This window comes from Artemia franciscana, chromosome 1 (genome assembly GCF_032884065.1).
Source record: "Artemia franciscana chromosome 1, ASM3288406v1, whole genome shotgun sequence".
In the NCBI taxonomy this organism is placed as follows: Eukaryota; Metazoa; Arthropoda; class Branchiopoda; order Anostraca; family Artemiidae; genus Artemia; species Artemia franciscana.
This window is the reverse complement of record NC_088863.1, coordinates 49,247,184-49,263,336: the sequence shown is the minus strand read 5'-3', so window position 1 is coordinate 49,263,336 and position 16,153 is coordinate 49,247,184. Positions and strand designations below refer to the sequence as shown.

At 34.7% G+C, this 16,153-nt stretch overlaps 1 protein-coding gene across 2 annotated transcripts in view; it reads right to left on the bottom strand.

The window, feature by feature from the left end:
- LOC136030974 (guanine nucleotide-binding protein-like 1) overlaps nucleotides 1-16,153 on the bottom strand; it is a 106,244-nt gene that overhangs the window by 80,085 nt on the left and 10,006 nt on the right. The window lies entirely within an intron of this gene.

Genomic DNA, 16,153 nt, shown 5'->3' with positions numbered 1-16,153 from the left:
TTTAGAAAGAAAGTTTTGTTGGGGTCATTGATTTGTCTACACAATTCAAAAAACTGAAAAAAAAGTGGCAAAGTAAGGTTTTTATGGCACTTGGTATCTACCAAGTAACATATAGCGATCGCGAATTCTGTCGGTCGGTCTCGGACCAGAAATCTTGGAAAACACTTAAAGCGGAGAGATCAGGATGAAACTTGGTGGGAAGAATAAAAACAAGTCTAAGATACGTAACTTGCATAACCAGACCGGATCCGCTCTCTTTTTGTGGAGTTGGGGGGAGTGATTTGGAAAAATTAGAAAAAATGACGTATTTGTAACTTACGAACGGGTGACCAGATCTTAATTAAATTTGATGTTTAGAGGGATCTTGTGCTTTAAAGCTCTCATTTTAAATTCCGACCGGATCCGGTGACATTGGGGGGAGTCGGATGGGGAAACCGGAATTCTTGGAAAACGTGAAAATTGAGGTATCTTTATCTTACGAATGGGTGATCGGACCTTAATGAAACTGGATATATAGAAGAATCTTATGTCCCAGGTGCTCCTTTTTCAATTCGAATCGGATCCGGGGATATAAGGGTTGGAGGGGGGAAACAGAAATCTTAAAAAAACGTTAAGAGTGGAGAGATCGGGATGAAACTTGATGGGAAGAATAAGCATAAGTTATAGATACATGATTGACATAATTGGAACGGATCCGTTCTCTTTGGTGGAACTTGGGGTGTTAATTTGGAAAAATTGAGGTATTCTTAACCTGTCTTGGCTTTTTTCTACAATTGGCCATGACTTCCACTTTTCCCACAACTATTCCCTCTTTGTTTAAATTCAAAACGCGTGACCAGATCTTAATAAAATTCGATATTTAGAAGTTACTCATGTCTCAGAGCTCTTATTTTAAATTCCGACCAGATCTGTTGACATTGGGGGGAGTTGGAGGGGGGAAACCGGAAATCTTGGAAAACGCCGGGATGAACTGGGATGAAACTTGGTGAGTAGAATAAGCAAATGTCGTAGATACATATTTATAACTTACGAGTGGATGATCGGATCTTAATGAATTTTTATATTTAGAAGGACCTCGTGACTCAGAGCTCTTATCAAACAGTTCGTGGTAACGAACTGTAGTAAGGAGCGACCCGGCTCAATAGTATCCAAAACTCTAAAAATGGAATTTTTATGCCAATAGTTACATCAAAAGAATCGCATTTTAATGCTGATTTTAAATATATAAGTTTCATCAAGATTAGTCTTATCCGTCAAAAGTTACGAGCCTGAGAAGATTTGCCTCATTTTAGAAAATAGGGGGAAATACCCCCTAAAAGTCATACGATCTTAAAGAAAATCACACCATCAGATTCAACGTATCAGGGAACCTTACTGTAGAAGTTTCAAGCCCCTATTTACAAAAATGTGGAATTTAGCATTTTTTGCCAGAAGACAAATCACGGATGCGTGTTTATTTGTTTTTTTGTTGTTTTTTTTTTTTTGTTTTGTTGTTTTTTCCAGGGGTGATTGTATCGACTCAGTGGTCCTACAATGTCGCAAAAGGGCTCATTCTAACGGAAATTAGAAGTTCTAGTGCTCTTTTTAAGTGACCAAAAAAATTGGAGGGCACCTAGGCCCCCTCCCACGCTCATTTTTTCCCCAAAGTAACCGGATCAAAATTCTGAGATAGCCATTTTATTCACCATAGTTGAATAACCTAATAACTATGTCTTTGGGTACCACTTACTCCCTCGCAGTCGCCGTGGGAGGGGCTGCGAGTTACAAACTTTGACCTGTGTTTACATATAGTAATGGTTACTGGGAAGTGTACAGACGTTTTCGGGGGGATTTTTTTTGGTTTGGGGGGAGAGTTGAAGGGGGGTTACGTGGGAGGATCTTTCAATGGAGGAACGTTTTATTGGGGAAGAGACTTTCAATGGAGGGGGCGCAGGATTTTCTAGCATGATTTTAAAAAAACAATGAAAAAATAAATATGAAAAGTTTTTTCTACTGAAAGTGAGGAGCAGCATTAAAACTTAAAACGAACAGAAATTATTACGCATATGAGGGGTTTACCTCCTCGTAATACCTCGCTCTTTACGCTAAAGTATTTTTAGTAATTTCAACTATTTATTCTACGGCCTTTGTGATTCAGGGGTCATTCTTAAGGAATTGGGACAAAATTTAAGCTTTAGTGTAAAGAGCGAGGTATCGATGAAGGGTGAGCCCCCTCATATACGCAATAAAAACATACGAATATAGAAGTTCGCTACGTAAGTTAATTCGTAAGTTACGTATATTTTTACTTATGAAAAAGTTCTTAAAAAATTAAATGTTATAGTTGCCTTTATAAGTAATCAAAAAATTGGAGGGCAACTAGGCCTTCTCTCTCGCTCCTTTTTTTCAAAATCTTCCGATTAAAACTATGAAAAAGCCATTTAGCCCAGAAAAAATAATATGAAAATTTCGTTTTAATTATTTATGCGTGGAGAGCCAAGATAAAAAAAAAAAGGCATTAATTAAAAAACGTCCAAAAATTAAACAAAAAAAAACAAGTTTTTTTAAATGAAAGTAAGGAGCGACATTAAAACTTAAAACGAACAAAAATTACTCCGTATATGAAAGGGGCTTTTCCTCCTCAACGCCCCGCTCTTTACGCTAAAGTTTTTTACTGTTTTAAAATGTAGAGTTAAGAGAAAGAGTCAAACTTTAGCGTAAAGAGCGGGGCGTTGAGGAGGAAAATCCCCTTTCATATACGGAGTAATTTTTGTTCGTTTTAAGTTTTAATGTCGCTCCTTACTTTCATTTAAAAAAACTTGTTTTTTTTGTTTAATTTTAAATCTGGACCGGCATTAATCTCCGATTTTCCTTTTAAATCAATCTATTGATTCCTAGAATTTTGTTAGAGCTCATACCATATGAGCTCTTGGCTCTTCCAGCCTCGTCACAAAAGCCATATGAGCTCTTAGCTCTTGTTTAAATAGCAGGTTAAATTTAAATTGGTTTCCATCAGTTCTTTATTCATCTTAGTTCTTCATTTATTTCTTTTCCCAGTACTTCTTTAATCTATTTTTTATTCAATTGCTGCTGCAATGTCGGACCAGATGGCCCAGGAGACAAAACTGGAATTACTTTTTGAAATGATAATTAGGTCTAAATTTGATAGGGCTATCCCTTCTGATGACCAGCTCCAGCTTCTTGAAAGTAATCCTTATAATTTGGATTTGAGCTTAAATAATTCAGTTGGAAATAAAGAAAAAGTCCCACTTCAGAATGATTTTCCTTGTATTGAAAGTAAACATATTTATGAGGTAAGAAGTCTCAAACATTCTGATAGGAGTTTAGTGATACAGTTAAACACACAGGATCTGCTCTCATCTTCTGATCAATTTCATATCTTTTTTAATGATTCCCTGTTGGTCTATGTGAAATTTTTCTTGATGAATCTAATGATTTGCTTTTAGAACTGCCTCGTTTTCAGATGGAACAAATGAATTGGAAATTCAAAAATAAGGGAGGTCTTGCTTTATATGTTTCAGACAGACTAGTTTTTTCTGTTCAAAAAGATTTATGTTAAAGTTTATAAAGAATTTTGGAATCTTTGTTAATTGAGTCCTCTTTAGCGGGCCAAAAGGTGGTAATTGAGATTATTTATCACGCTCCTAGGTGGAATATTTCATGGTGGAATACTTCCTATGACGTCTATACCCACAAGTCACTGAATCAACAGCAACTCTCATTGACAGCAGTTTCCTTCCTTCCTCCTCACTTAAAGTCAGTGGTAGCTAGCAATATTTCAGACCACTTTCCTATCTTATTGACACTTTTTCTGTCTGATTCTTCTAATTCTAGATTTAATAATTCTGATTCTCACTTTGATTCCTTTTTTCTGCTAAAAATCTTAAGCTTTTGAGAGCTAGATTGAATGAGTAGTCTTGATTGAAGTGGAATCCAAATTAGCATTTTAATATATTTTATAAATTAATTAAAACTGCTATTCTTGATATCTGTGCTTCTCTGCCACGCCAATCCCAATCTAAAAGGTATGAGTCTCTTAATCTGTTGATGACCACAAGTTTTCTAAGAAGCTAGACGTGACAAAATTACTTGTGGAGAAAGTGGAAGGGATCAGCATCTAAACACCATGTTCAAGATGATAAAAGAAATTGGAACCTTTTCAAGTCTCTTGTTTGCTGAGTAAAATATGGGTATTATTTTTCAAAGTTTCAAGACTGTAACAGAATTTTAACCTATATCAAAGTTTTTCTCCTTAGTTTAAAAAATGGATTTAGCCCAAAGATCTTTAAAAGCATACAAATTGACAAAGATATAAAATTCAGAACACTTGTGTCTCATATGATTAAAATATGTATTTTTGTGCATTATTTGAACCTATATTGTATACATGACCAGAGTTGGTTTTTCCAAAATGGATTATTCTGCATTTTTTGTTATTTTATATATATATATATATATATATATATATATATATATATATATATATATATATATATATATATATATATATATATAATGCTGGCCCAAGCACAGTAACTTGTGGAACTCCACTGTTGACTGTTGCAATTTTAGAAAAGAAGACATGCCTCCATCGCCATGAACCTTGACCATTTGCTTCAAGTTTGTCAATGCGGACATTATCCAGTTGGTTGCAATTGAATTAATACAAATAGCCTGCCGCTTTATTGTCAGTCTTCTCTGACACACTTTGTCAAAGGACACGGCAAAGTCAAGAAGCCTAACATCTACATCCCCTGCTTTATCAATAAGTTCAATTACATATTCATAAGAATTTAGAAGGTTATTTTCAGTTGTTTTTTTTTTTTTTTTTGTTTTTTTTTTTTTTGTCTAAAGCTATACTGATTTGGGGTAAGTGGCTCATTATAATCAAGGTACTCAATTACACCTGAATTCACAAGACTTTCCAATATTTTACCCACGCTGATGTTATAATAATTGATCTGTAGTTCTCAGCCACATCCTTATTACCCCCTTTGGGAATAGGTGTAGCATGTATCCGTCTCCAGTCACCTTGTACTACTGAAGTGTCTAGTGAACTTTGGAACAGCTTAGTTAGTGGCTCAGCTAAAACTGAACATGCTTCTTTCAAAATTTTAGGGGAAATGTCATCATCAACTGTTGACTCATTTTGATTCAGCTTTTTCAACTGTTCATAAACTAACCCAGAATCAAGACTGGGGGTTGGCATAGGGCTATCAATTTGGTAGTTAGGCTCTTCTGGCAGATTTGTATCATCTGGGGTTGTGAATACTGACTTAAACTGATAGCTTAGTAAATTTGCTATGTTCTTAGGGTTAGTAATCAACTAACCTTGGATGCTAAATGGGTCACTGAGTGTCTACCTGGTTTTTTTGTGATGCCCATTTTCAAATTTTTTTGGAATTATATTTTGTCTCTGTTGCCACAAAAAAATCTTCATATTCTGCAGTTACTTTTCTTTTCATATTTCCGAGATGACTCCCGGCTTGTTTGAAATTATGCAGTTTATCTGGGAATAAGGAGTTTTTGTAAATTGTCCATGTTCTCTTCTTTTTGTTGATAGCTTTTTGTACATCTTGGGAGATAAATGGAAGTATTCTTGTTGTTTCCACAAATTTCGCTGTCTTATATTTTGAAATGTTTCTAGCAATTAAGTTCTCGTTTCATTCCACAAACTTAGAATATCTGGATTTTCAATGAAGGACTAGTCAGAGCTTGTTAAATCTTTAGTTACTTTGAGGTGGTCCAGAAACACTTGTCCAGGGGCGTAGCTACAGTATTTTTATTGGGAGGGGGCAAGAGTGGGTGCTATTGAAGTAGATGCTATTCAAGCAGTAGTGAAGAAAAGCAACTATTTAACAAACACACTACTAGGTGAAATTAAAAACATTACAAACAATAAACACACTTTAAATAGTCATAAATACAAGTGTTGGTTCTTGGCTTTAACAAGAATGTCAGAAAGGAGCTGCTGCAGATGACAGTGTATAGCATAAACAAGCTTCCGGGTGTACAAAGATAAATGTTGTTTGGGTTTGGCTTTTTTCAGCCAGATTTACAACTAATGCTGCAGTATATACCCCACGTTTTATGTGCACACAAAATTTCTAAATTGTGAGAAAAATATAAATTTTTTTTAATTCAATTCTCAGCAGACATTTTATACAGCATGCTGATGCAGAGATAAATTTCTCACAAGTAGTGCTGGCATTGTGTGAAATGAAACTAATTTCAGTCATAATTCTTAGCACATTCATGTCAATTCTGTTTTGGAGTTATCAAAAGATAAGCCAAAATAGTGAGAAGTCAGCATAGTCAAACAGTTCGTGGTAACGAACTGTAGTAAGGAGCGACCCGGCTCAATAGTAATCAAAACTCTAAAAAATTGAATTTTGATATCAATAGCTACATCAAAAGAATTGCATTTTAATGCTGATTTTGAATATATAAGTTTCATCAAGTTTAGTCTTACCCATCAAAAGTTACGAGCCTGAGAAAATTTGCCTTATTTAAGAAAATAGGGGGAAACACCCCCTAAAAATCGTAGAATTTTAACGAAAATGACACCATCAGATTCAGCGTATCAGAGAACACAACTGTGGAAGTTTCAAGCTCCTATCTACAAAAATGTGGAATTTTGTATTTTTTGCCAGAAGACAAATCACGGGTGCGTGTTTATTTGTTTTTTGTTTTTTGTTTTTTTTTTTCTTTTTTTTCTTGTTTTTTTTTTCCAGGGGTCATCGTATCGATCAAGCGGTCCTAGAATGTCGCAAGAGGGCTCATTCTAACGGAAATGAAAAGTTCTAGTGCCCTTTTTAAGTGACCAAAAATTGGAGGGCATCTAGGCCCCCTCCCACGCTCATTTTTTCCCAAAGTCAACGAATCAAAATTTTGAGATAGCCATTTTATTCAGCATAGTCGAAAACCATAATAACTATGTCTTTGGGGATGACGTAATCCCCCACAATCCCTGGGGGAGGGGCTGCAAGTTACAAACTTTAACCAGTGTTTACATATAGTAATGGTTATTGGGAAGTGTACAGACGTTTTCAGGGGGATTTAATTTTGTTTGGGGGTGGGGCTGAGGAGAGGGGGCTATGTTGTAGGATCTTTCCTTGGAGGAATCTGTCATGGGGGAAGAAAAATTCAATGGAAAGGGCGCAGGATTTTCTAGCATTACTATAAGAAAACAATGAAAAATAAACATGAAAACGTTTTTTCAAACAGTTCGTAAACATGAAACTGTAGTAAGGAGCGACCCGGCTCAATAGTAACCAAAACTCTAAAAAATTGAACTTTGATATCAATAGCTACATCAAAAGAATCGCATTTTAATGCTGATTTTAAATATATAAGTTTCATCAAGTTTAGTCTTACCTATCAAAAGTTACGAGCCTGAGAAAATTTGCCTTATTTAGGAAAATAGGGGGAAACACCCCGTAAAAGTGGTAGGATCTTAACGAAAATAACACCATCAGATTCAGCGCATCAGAGAACCCTACTGTAGAAGTTTCAAGCTCCTACCTACAAAAATGTGGAATTTTGTATTTTTTGCCAGAAGACAAATCACGGGTGCGTGTTTATTTGTTGTTTTTTTTTTTGTTTTTTTTGTTTTTTTTCCCAGGGGTCATCGTATCGACCAAGTGGTCCTAGAATGTCGCAAGAGGGCTCATTCTAACGGAAATGAAAAGTTCTAGTTCCCTTTTTAAGTGACCAAAAAAATTGGAGGGCATCTAGGCCCCCTCCCACGCTCATTTTTTTCCCTTAGTCAACGGATCAAAATTTTGAGATAGCCATTTTGTTCAACATAGTTGAAAACCATAATAACTATGTCCTTGGGGATGACTTACTCCCCCACAATCCCTGGGGGAGGGGCTGCAAGTTACAAACTTTGACCAGTGTTTACATATAGTAATGGTTATTGGGAAGTGTACTGACGTTTTCAGGGGGATTTTATTTTATTTGGGGGTGGGGCTGAAGGGGGGCTATGTTGGAGGATCTTTCCTTGGAGGAATATTTCATAGGGGAAGAAAAATTCAATGACAAGGGCGCAGGATTCTCTAGCATTACTATAAGAAAACAATGAAAAATAAACATGAAAACGTTTTTTCAAATGAAAGGAAGAAGTAGCATTGAAACTTAAAACCAACAGAGATTATTACGCATATGAGGGGTTTTAAAAATACTTTAGTATAAAGAGCGAGGTATTTAGGAGGAGATAAATACCTTGCTCTTTATGCTAAAGTATTTTTAGTAATTTCAACTATTTATTCTACGGCCTTTCTGATTCAGGGGTCATTCTTAAAGAATTGGGACAAAACTTACGATTTAGTGTAAAGAGCGAGGTATTAACGAGGGTACAAACCCCCTCGTATACATAATAAAAATGTAAGGTTATAAAAGTTTGCTACGTAAGTTAATTCTTAAGCTACGTATATTTTTTACTAATAAAAACGTTCATTAAAAATTAAAAGTTCTAGTTGCCTTTTTAAGTAACCGAAAAATTGGAGGGCAACTAGGCCTCCTTCTCCACCCCTTATTTCTCAAAATCGTCTGATCAAAACTAAGAGAAAGTCATTTAGCCAAAAAAAGACTTAATATACAAATTTCATTTTAATAATTTATGCGCGGAGAGCCAAAACCAAACATGCATTAATTCAAAAACGTTCAGAAATTAAATAAAAAAAAACTATTTTTTTTAGCTGAAAGTAAGGAGCGACATTAAAACTTAAAACGAACAGAAATTACTCCGTATGTGAAATGAATTGTCCCCTCCACAATCCCTCGCTCTTTACGCTAAAGTTTGACTCTTTGCCACAATTCTACTTTTTAAAACAATTAAAAGCTTTAGCATAAAGAGCGAGGGATTGTGGAGGGGACAATTCATTTCATATACGGAGTAATTTCTGTTCGTTTTAAGTTTTGATGTCACTCCTTACTTTCAGTTGAAAAAACTTGTTTTTTTTTATTTAATTAAAGGAAGAAGTAGCATTGAAACTTAAAACGAACAGAGATTATTACGCATATGAGGGGTTCTAAAAATACTTTAGCATAAAGAGCGAGGTATTTAGGAGGAGATAAATACCTCGCTCTTTATGCTAAAGTATTTTTAGTAATTTCAACTATATATTCTACGGCCTTTCTGATTCAAGGGTCATTCTTATAGAATTGGAACAAAACTTACGATTTAGTGTAAAGAGCGAGGTATTAACGAGGGTACAAACCCCCTCGTATACATAATAAAAATATAAGATTATGAAAGTTTGTTACGTAAGTTAATTCTTAAGTTACGTATATTTTTACTAATAAAAACGTTTGTTAAAAATTAAAAGTTATAGTTGCTTTTTTAAGTAACTGAAAAATTGGAGGGCAACTATGCCTCCAAAAAAATTCTCCACCCCTTATTTCTCAAAATCGTCTGATCAAAACTAAGAGAAAGCCATTTAGCCAAAAAAAAGAATTAATATACAAATTTCATTTTAATAATTTGTGTGCGGAGAGCCAAATCCAAACATGCATTAATTCAAAAACGTTCAGAAATTAAATATAAAAAAAAACTAATTTTTTTAGCTGAAAGTAAGGAGCGACATTAAAACTGAAAACGAACAGAAATTATTCCGTATATGAAATGGGTTGTCCCCTCCGCAATCCCTCGCTCTTTACGCTAAAGCTTTTAATTGTTTAAAAAAGTAGAATTGTGGTGTAAAGAGTCAAACTTGACTCTTTACAATCTGGTGTAAAGAGTATCATCTTGAACTTATAGATTTTAGGAATTAAAAGCACCTTAAATTTCAGGGGTAGAAAATTGACTTAAGCAAATGTGGTGAAACAAGAAACACAGAACATTTTTTTTCAATTTTGCAATTAACAAGGCTCACATTTTTATTTGATGGTAAGGTTCCAAAGGCAATATATTTGGAACAATACTAATGTGGAACAAATTCTGAAGTGTAATGACTCTCTATTTTTCTTGTTTATCTTATGTTAAAAACAAAAATTGACTAATTTAAAAAGAAATTATCTGCTCAAAGTAAAGAGCAAATTTTATACTTAAAATGAGTAAAGTTTTAAAGCTATTTAATAAATTATGTTTTTTCCGAATTATTGGGGGGACAACAAACCCCCGTTGCCTCCCCCCCCCCCTCAACGACGCCATTGCACTTGTCTAAGAAATTGATTTTTTCTAGATGAAAGCAAACAATGTTTGCTAAGGTTGCATATGTGATCACTGTGCCCAAGCGGTGGTAAATCTTACAATGATAAGACTTCATCTATATCATCCACTATAAGTAAACCCAGGAGGATAAACAAAATTTCAAATAGGAATGATTCCTTTTAATAGACAGTGACAAATTTCACAAAAAATAATAGATATTTCAGTCACATATGTGGTGACTGTCATCAGTAGTAGCACTACTGATGACGGTCACTGCATATTTAACCAAAATACCTAATATGAGCATTACAACTGATGACAGACACTGCATATGTGACCAAAATATGTAGTATTTTTGTGAAATTAATCACTGTTTATTAAAAGGATTTATCCGTTTTTATTTATCGTCATGGAAAGGTAGTGTGGTCTTTGAAATTATCGATGTAAATCTAAGAGGGATGGTTCCTGCTTTGCTTGGTATCTTGTATTGAAGTTAATCACCTGACAAATCTCATGTTAACACCTCAGGAGAGAATCATCTTGAAAATATTCTATCTCAGATTCAAGGAAACCTCCCCCATTCAGCCACTTCATATCCGGTAAATTGAAGTCTGCCGTTACTATCATATACTTTGAAAAGTTGACTAGTTGGTATATTGATCTTGCAATAGCAATCAGGAAGTCATCACTACTAGGTAAACTGGGGCTGCAATAAACACATCCAAAAGCCATAGTCCCCTAGGATGCAAATTTATAACCATATTTGTTCAACCCCAAGTTATAAATTGCAAGCCACTTTAATTTAGTTCACTTCCAAATAGTCTTTCACATATATTATAATACTTCTACCTTCATCTTTATTAAGGTTTTTGAAAGCCTTGTACCTATTTAATACAATCTGATATCACTTAAATTTATAGATCAAACAGTTCGTGGCAACGAACTGTATTAAGGAGCGACCCGGCTCAATAGTAACCAAAACTCTAAAAAATTGAATTTTTATACCAATAGCTAAATCAAAAGAATCGCATTTTAATGCTGATTCTAAATATATAAGTTTCATCAAGTTTAGTCTTCCCATCAAAAGTTACGAGCCTGAGAAAATTTGCCTTATTTTAGAAAATAGGGAGAAACAACCCCTAAAAGTCATAGAATCTTAACGACAATCACACCATCAGATTCAGCGTATCAGAGAACCCTGTTGTAAAAGTTTCAAGCTCCTATCTACAAAAATGTGGAATTTTGAATTTTCTGCCAGAAGGCAGATTACGGATGCGTGTTTATTTGTTGTTTTTTTCCCAGGGGTGATCGTATCGACGCAGTGGTCCTAGGGTCTTGCGAGAGGGCTCATTCTAACGGATATGAAAAGTTCTAGTGCCCTTTGTAAATGAACAAAAAAATTGGAGGACACCTAGGCCCCCTCCCAAGCTAATTATTTTTCCCAAAGTCACCGGATCAAAATTCTGAGATAGCTAGTTTATTCAGTGTACTCGAAAAACCTTATAACTATGTCTTTGGGGACGACTTACTCCCCCGCAGTCCCCATGGGAGGGGCTACAAGTTACAAACTTTGACCAGTGCTTACATATAGTAATGGTTATTTGGAAGTATACAGACATTTTCAGGGGGATTTTTTGGTTAGAGGGGGGTTGAGAAGAGGGGAATATTTTGGGGGGAACTCTCCTTGGAGGAATTTATCATGGGGGAAGAAAATTTCGATTAAGGGAGCACAGGATTTTCTAGCATTATTTAATAAAAGACAATGAAAAATATATATGAAAAAGTTTTTTCAGCTGAAAGTAAGGAGCAGAATTAAGACTTAAAACTAACAGAAATTATTGCGCGTATGAGGGACTTACCTCCTCCTAATACCTCGCTCTTTACGCTAAAGTATTTTTAGTAATTTCAACTATTTATTCTACGGCTTTTGTGAATCAGGGGTCATTCTTAAGAAATTGGGACAAAATTTAAGCTTTAGTGTAAAGAGCGAGGTACTGACGAGGGGGTAAACCCCCTAAGTAACCACAAAATCGGAGGGCAACTAGGCCTCCTCCCCTGCTCCTTTCTTTCTCATAATCATTCGATCAAAACTATGAGAAAGCCATTTAGCAAAAAAAATTGCAAATTTCGTTGTAATTATTCATCTGCGGAGAGCCAAAATCAAAACCTGCATTGATTCAAAAACGTTCAGAAACTAAATAAAAAAAAACAAGTTTTTTTAACGGAAAGTAAGGAGCGACTTTAAAACTTAAAACGAACATAAATTACTTCGTATGTGAAAGGGGCTGCTTCTTCATCAACGCCCCTCTCTTTACGCTAATGTTTTTTTCCTATTTTAAAAAGTAGAGTTAAGAGAAAGAGTCAAACTTTAGCGTAAAGAGCGGGGCGTTGACCAGCCAGCAAAAGTTGCGAACCCCTTATTGTCGAAGATGATCATGAGCTAACAGCCGACTGTTGCTTAAAAGTCCCCTATAGGTCACAATTGGTATCGGCCTATTTTTGGTTTCTGTGTGTACCTTACTACTGAAGTTGTCAACCCCTTTAAACTTTCAAACTGCTATATCTCATGAAGGAATTTTTCTACCAAAAAATGGATGACATATACTTTCATCAGCTCATCAAGAGCTATCAACCGCCGTCGAAATAAAAATCTATCTGTCTTAGTTCAGAAGCTGACTTTTTTGCCGTTGGCCAAGTTCCTAACGTAATTACTTAGAAATAAGCAAAGGATAAACTCTAGTTTCTTTAGCAATGAGAGAACTTTTAAAGTTTAATAGATAAATCTGATACCATTTCTCTACCGCAATCCCAAGTGCGAAAAACCGAATGATAAACTCAGCTGAAATCAAACAGTTCGTGGTAACGAACTGTAGTAAGGAGCGACCCGGCTCAATAGTAACCAAAACTCTAAAAGATGGAATTTTGATACCAATAGTTACATCAATATAATCACATTTTAAGGCTGATTTTAAATATATAAATTTCATCAAGATTGGTTTTACCGATCAAAAGTTAAGAGCCTGAGAAAATTTGCCTCATTTTAGAAAATAGGGAAAAACACCCCCAAAAAGTCATACCTTCCTAACTAAAATCACACCATCACATTCAAAAATAGGAAGGCAACTAGGCCTCCTCCCTCGCTCCTTTTTTCTCAAAATCTTCCGATTAAACTATGAGAAAGCCATTTGGCCAAAAAAAATAATAATATGCAAATTTCGTTTTAATTATTCATGTGCGGAGAGCCAAGATCAAAACATGCATTGATTCAAAAACGTCCAGAAATTGAATATAAAAAAAAAGTTTTTTAAAATGAAAGTAAGGAGCGACATTAAAACTTAAAACGAACAGATATTACTCCGTATATGAAAGGGGCTTTTTCTCCTCAACGCTGCACTCTTTACGCTAAAGTTTTTTACTGTTTTAAAAAGTAGAGTTAAGAAAAAGAGTCAAACACAAGCAAAAACCATCCTTTTTGGCCCCAGGCAAGAGTTCTACTAAGCTTTCCAAAACACAAAGTCATACTCATCGATCCAGCCTAAGGTCCACACTTTCCGTAAAAACCGCAGAGATTAGACCCTTACTACTTTCTAGGAATAAGCTCAAATCGGGTGCTAGAAAAAAAAAAAACACGACAAAACCAAACTATTGCTCTTGCAACGCAATTAATTTAAGTTCAGAGCTTACAAAATTAACGACCAAACAAGAAGTTTTTTTGACCAAACATTGTTTTTTGTTTAAAAAACAATTTACGTGTTGTATTCACAAGCAATTTAAGTATAATGAATCTTGTCAATTCTGGTAAGGATAAAACCCCAATTACTCGTCTACGAGGGGTGTATCAAATACCATGTAGTTGTGGAAATTATTACATTGGTCGAACCCACCAAAATTTAGGAACAAGATTACAGCAACACAAAGAAAGTATTGAAAAAGCGTTAAAATCTAAAAATAACTCTATATCTTTCGATTCAGCTTTAAGTAGTCATATTTTTGAAAATCCAAACCATTATGTTCTATTTGACGAAACAATTCTAATTAGCAATGACCTAGGAATCAAACAAACTGTCCGTGAGGCAATCGAAATCAAACGAAACTTAAATAATAATAAATCCCTAAATAGAGACTTGGGTGAATACACACTCAACCCTATGTACACAAAATTAATTATAGAAAATAATCTAATTCAAAATAAAACAAAAATAGGAATTAACAAAAACAAGCCCAATATCAAAAGAACTATCAGATTAGCTGCAGAGAAGGCAAATATCGCAATAAGAAATCAATCCAATTTTTAATAAATACAGTTAGTGAAATGAATGAACCTTTTTATCTTGTAAAATGTTAGCTTTTATCAGACAGTCTTGGCTGAACTTTTCGTTAAGAAGTAATGATGCCAAGGCTATTTTAAAATAAAAAATGGATTTTTAACTGAGAACTTTTATTGTAAGTGTTTTATTGTTTGTTTTTTTTTTGTTTTTTTCTTTGCTGAAGACGGCCCTTAGATATAGGGCCGAAATATTCAAATAGGTTTTGTTGGTTCACTGTCTTGGGGGAAAAAAAAGTCCTCATTATTCTCTCTTTTGTTGTTGTATAATTTCTGAAAGTTTTTTAATTAATGCATGACTGATTTTGGCTCTCCGTACATAAATTATTAAAATGAAATTTGCATATTAATTCTTTTTTTGGCTAAATGGCTTTCTCTTAGTTTTGATCAGACGATTTTGAGAAATAAGGGGTGGGGAAGGAGGTCTTGTTGCCCTCCAATTTTTCGGTTACTTAAAAAGGCAACTAGATCTTTTATTTTTAACGAACGTTTTTATTAGTAAAAAAAATACGTAACTTAAGAATTAACTTACGTAACAAACTTTTATATTCTTATATTTTTGATTATATATATGAGGGGGTTGGTCCCCTCGTTAATACCTCGCTCTTCACACTAAATCTTGTTTTATCCCAATTCTTTAAGAATGACCCCTGAATCAGAAAGGCCGTAGAATAAATAGTTGAAATTATTTAAAAAAATTTTAGCATAAAGAGTGAAGTGTTTATCTCCTCCTAAATACCTCGCTCTTTATGCTAAAGTATTTTTAGAACCCCTCATATGCGTAATAATCTCTCTTCCTTTTTAAGTTTTAATGCTTCTCCTTACTTTCAATTGAAAAAACTTTTTCATGTTTATATTTTCATTGTTTTTTTTTTATATAGTAATGCTAGGCAGTCCTGCGCCCTTTTCATTGAATTTCTCTTCTTCCATGAAATATTCTTCCAAGGAAAGATCCTCCCATATAGCCCCCTCCCCTGAACCCCACACCCAAACCAAAAAAATCCCCCTGATAACGTCGGTACACTTCCCAGTAACTATTACTGTATGTAAACATTGGTCAAAGTTTGTAACTTGCAGCCCCTTCCCCAGGGACTGTGGGGGGTAAGTCATCCCCAAAGACATAGTTATTATGGTTTTCGACTATGCGGAACAAAATGGCCATCTCAAAATTTTGATCCGTTGACTTTGGGAAAAAATGAGCGTGGGAGGGGGCCTAGGTGCCCTCCAATTTTTTTGGTCACTTAAAAAGGGCACTAAAACTTTTCATTTCCGTTAGAATGAGCCCTCTTGCAACACTCTAGGACCACTTGGTCGATACGATGACCCCTGGGAAAAAAAAAAAAAAAAAAAAAAACAAATAAACACGCACCCGTGATTTGTCTTCTGGCAAAAAATACGAAATTCCACATTTTTGTAGATTGGACCTTGAAATTTTTCTATAGGGTTTTCTGATACGCTGAATGCGATGGTGTAATTTTCGTTAAGATCCTATGACTTTTAGGGGGTGTTACCCCCTATTTTCCAAAATAAGGCAAATTTTCTCAGGCTCGTAACTTTTGATGACAATAATTAAACTTGATGAAACTTATATATTTGAAGTCAGCATAAAAATCCGATTCTTTTGATATATCTTTTAGCATCGAAATTCCGTTTTTTAGAGTTTCGTTTACTAT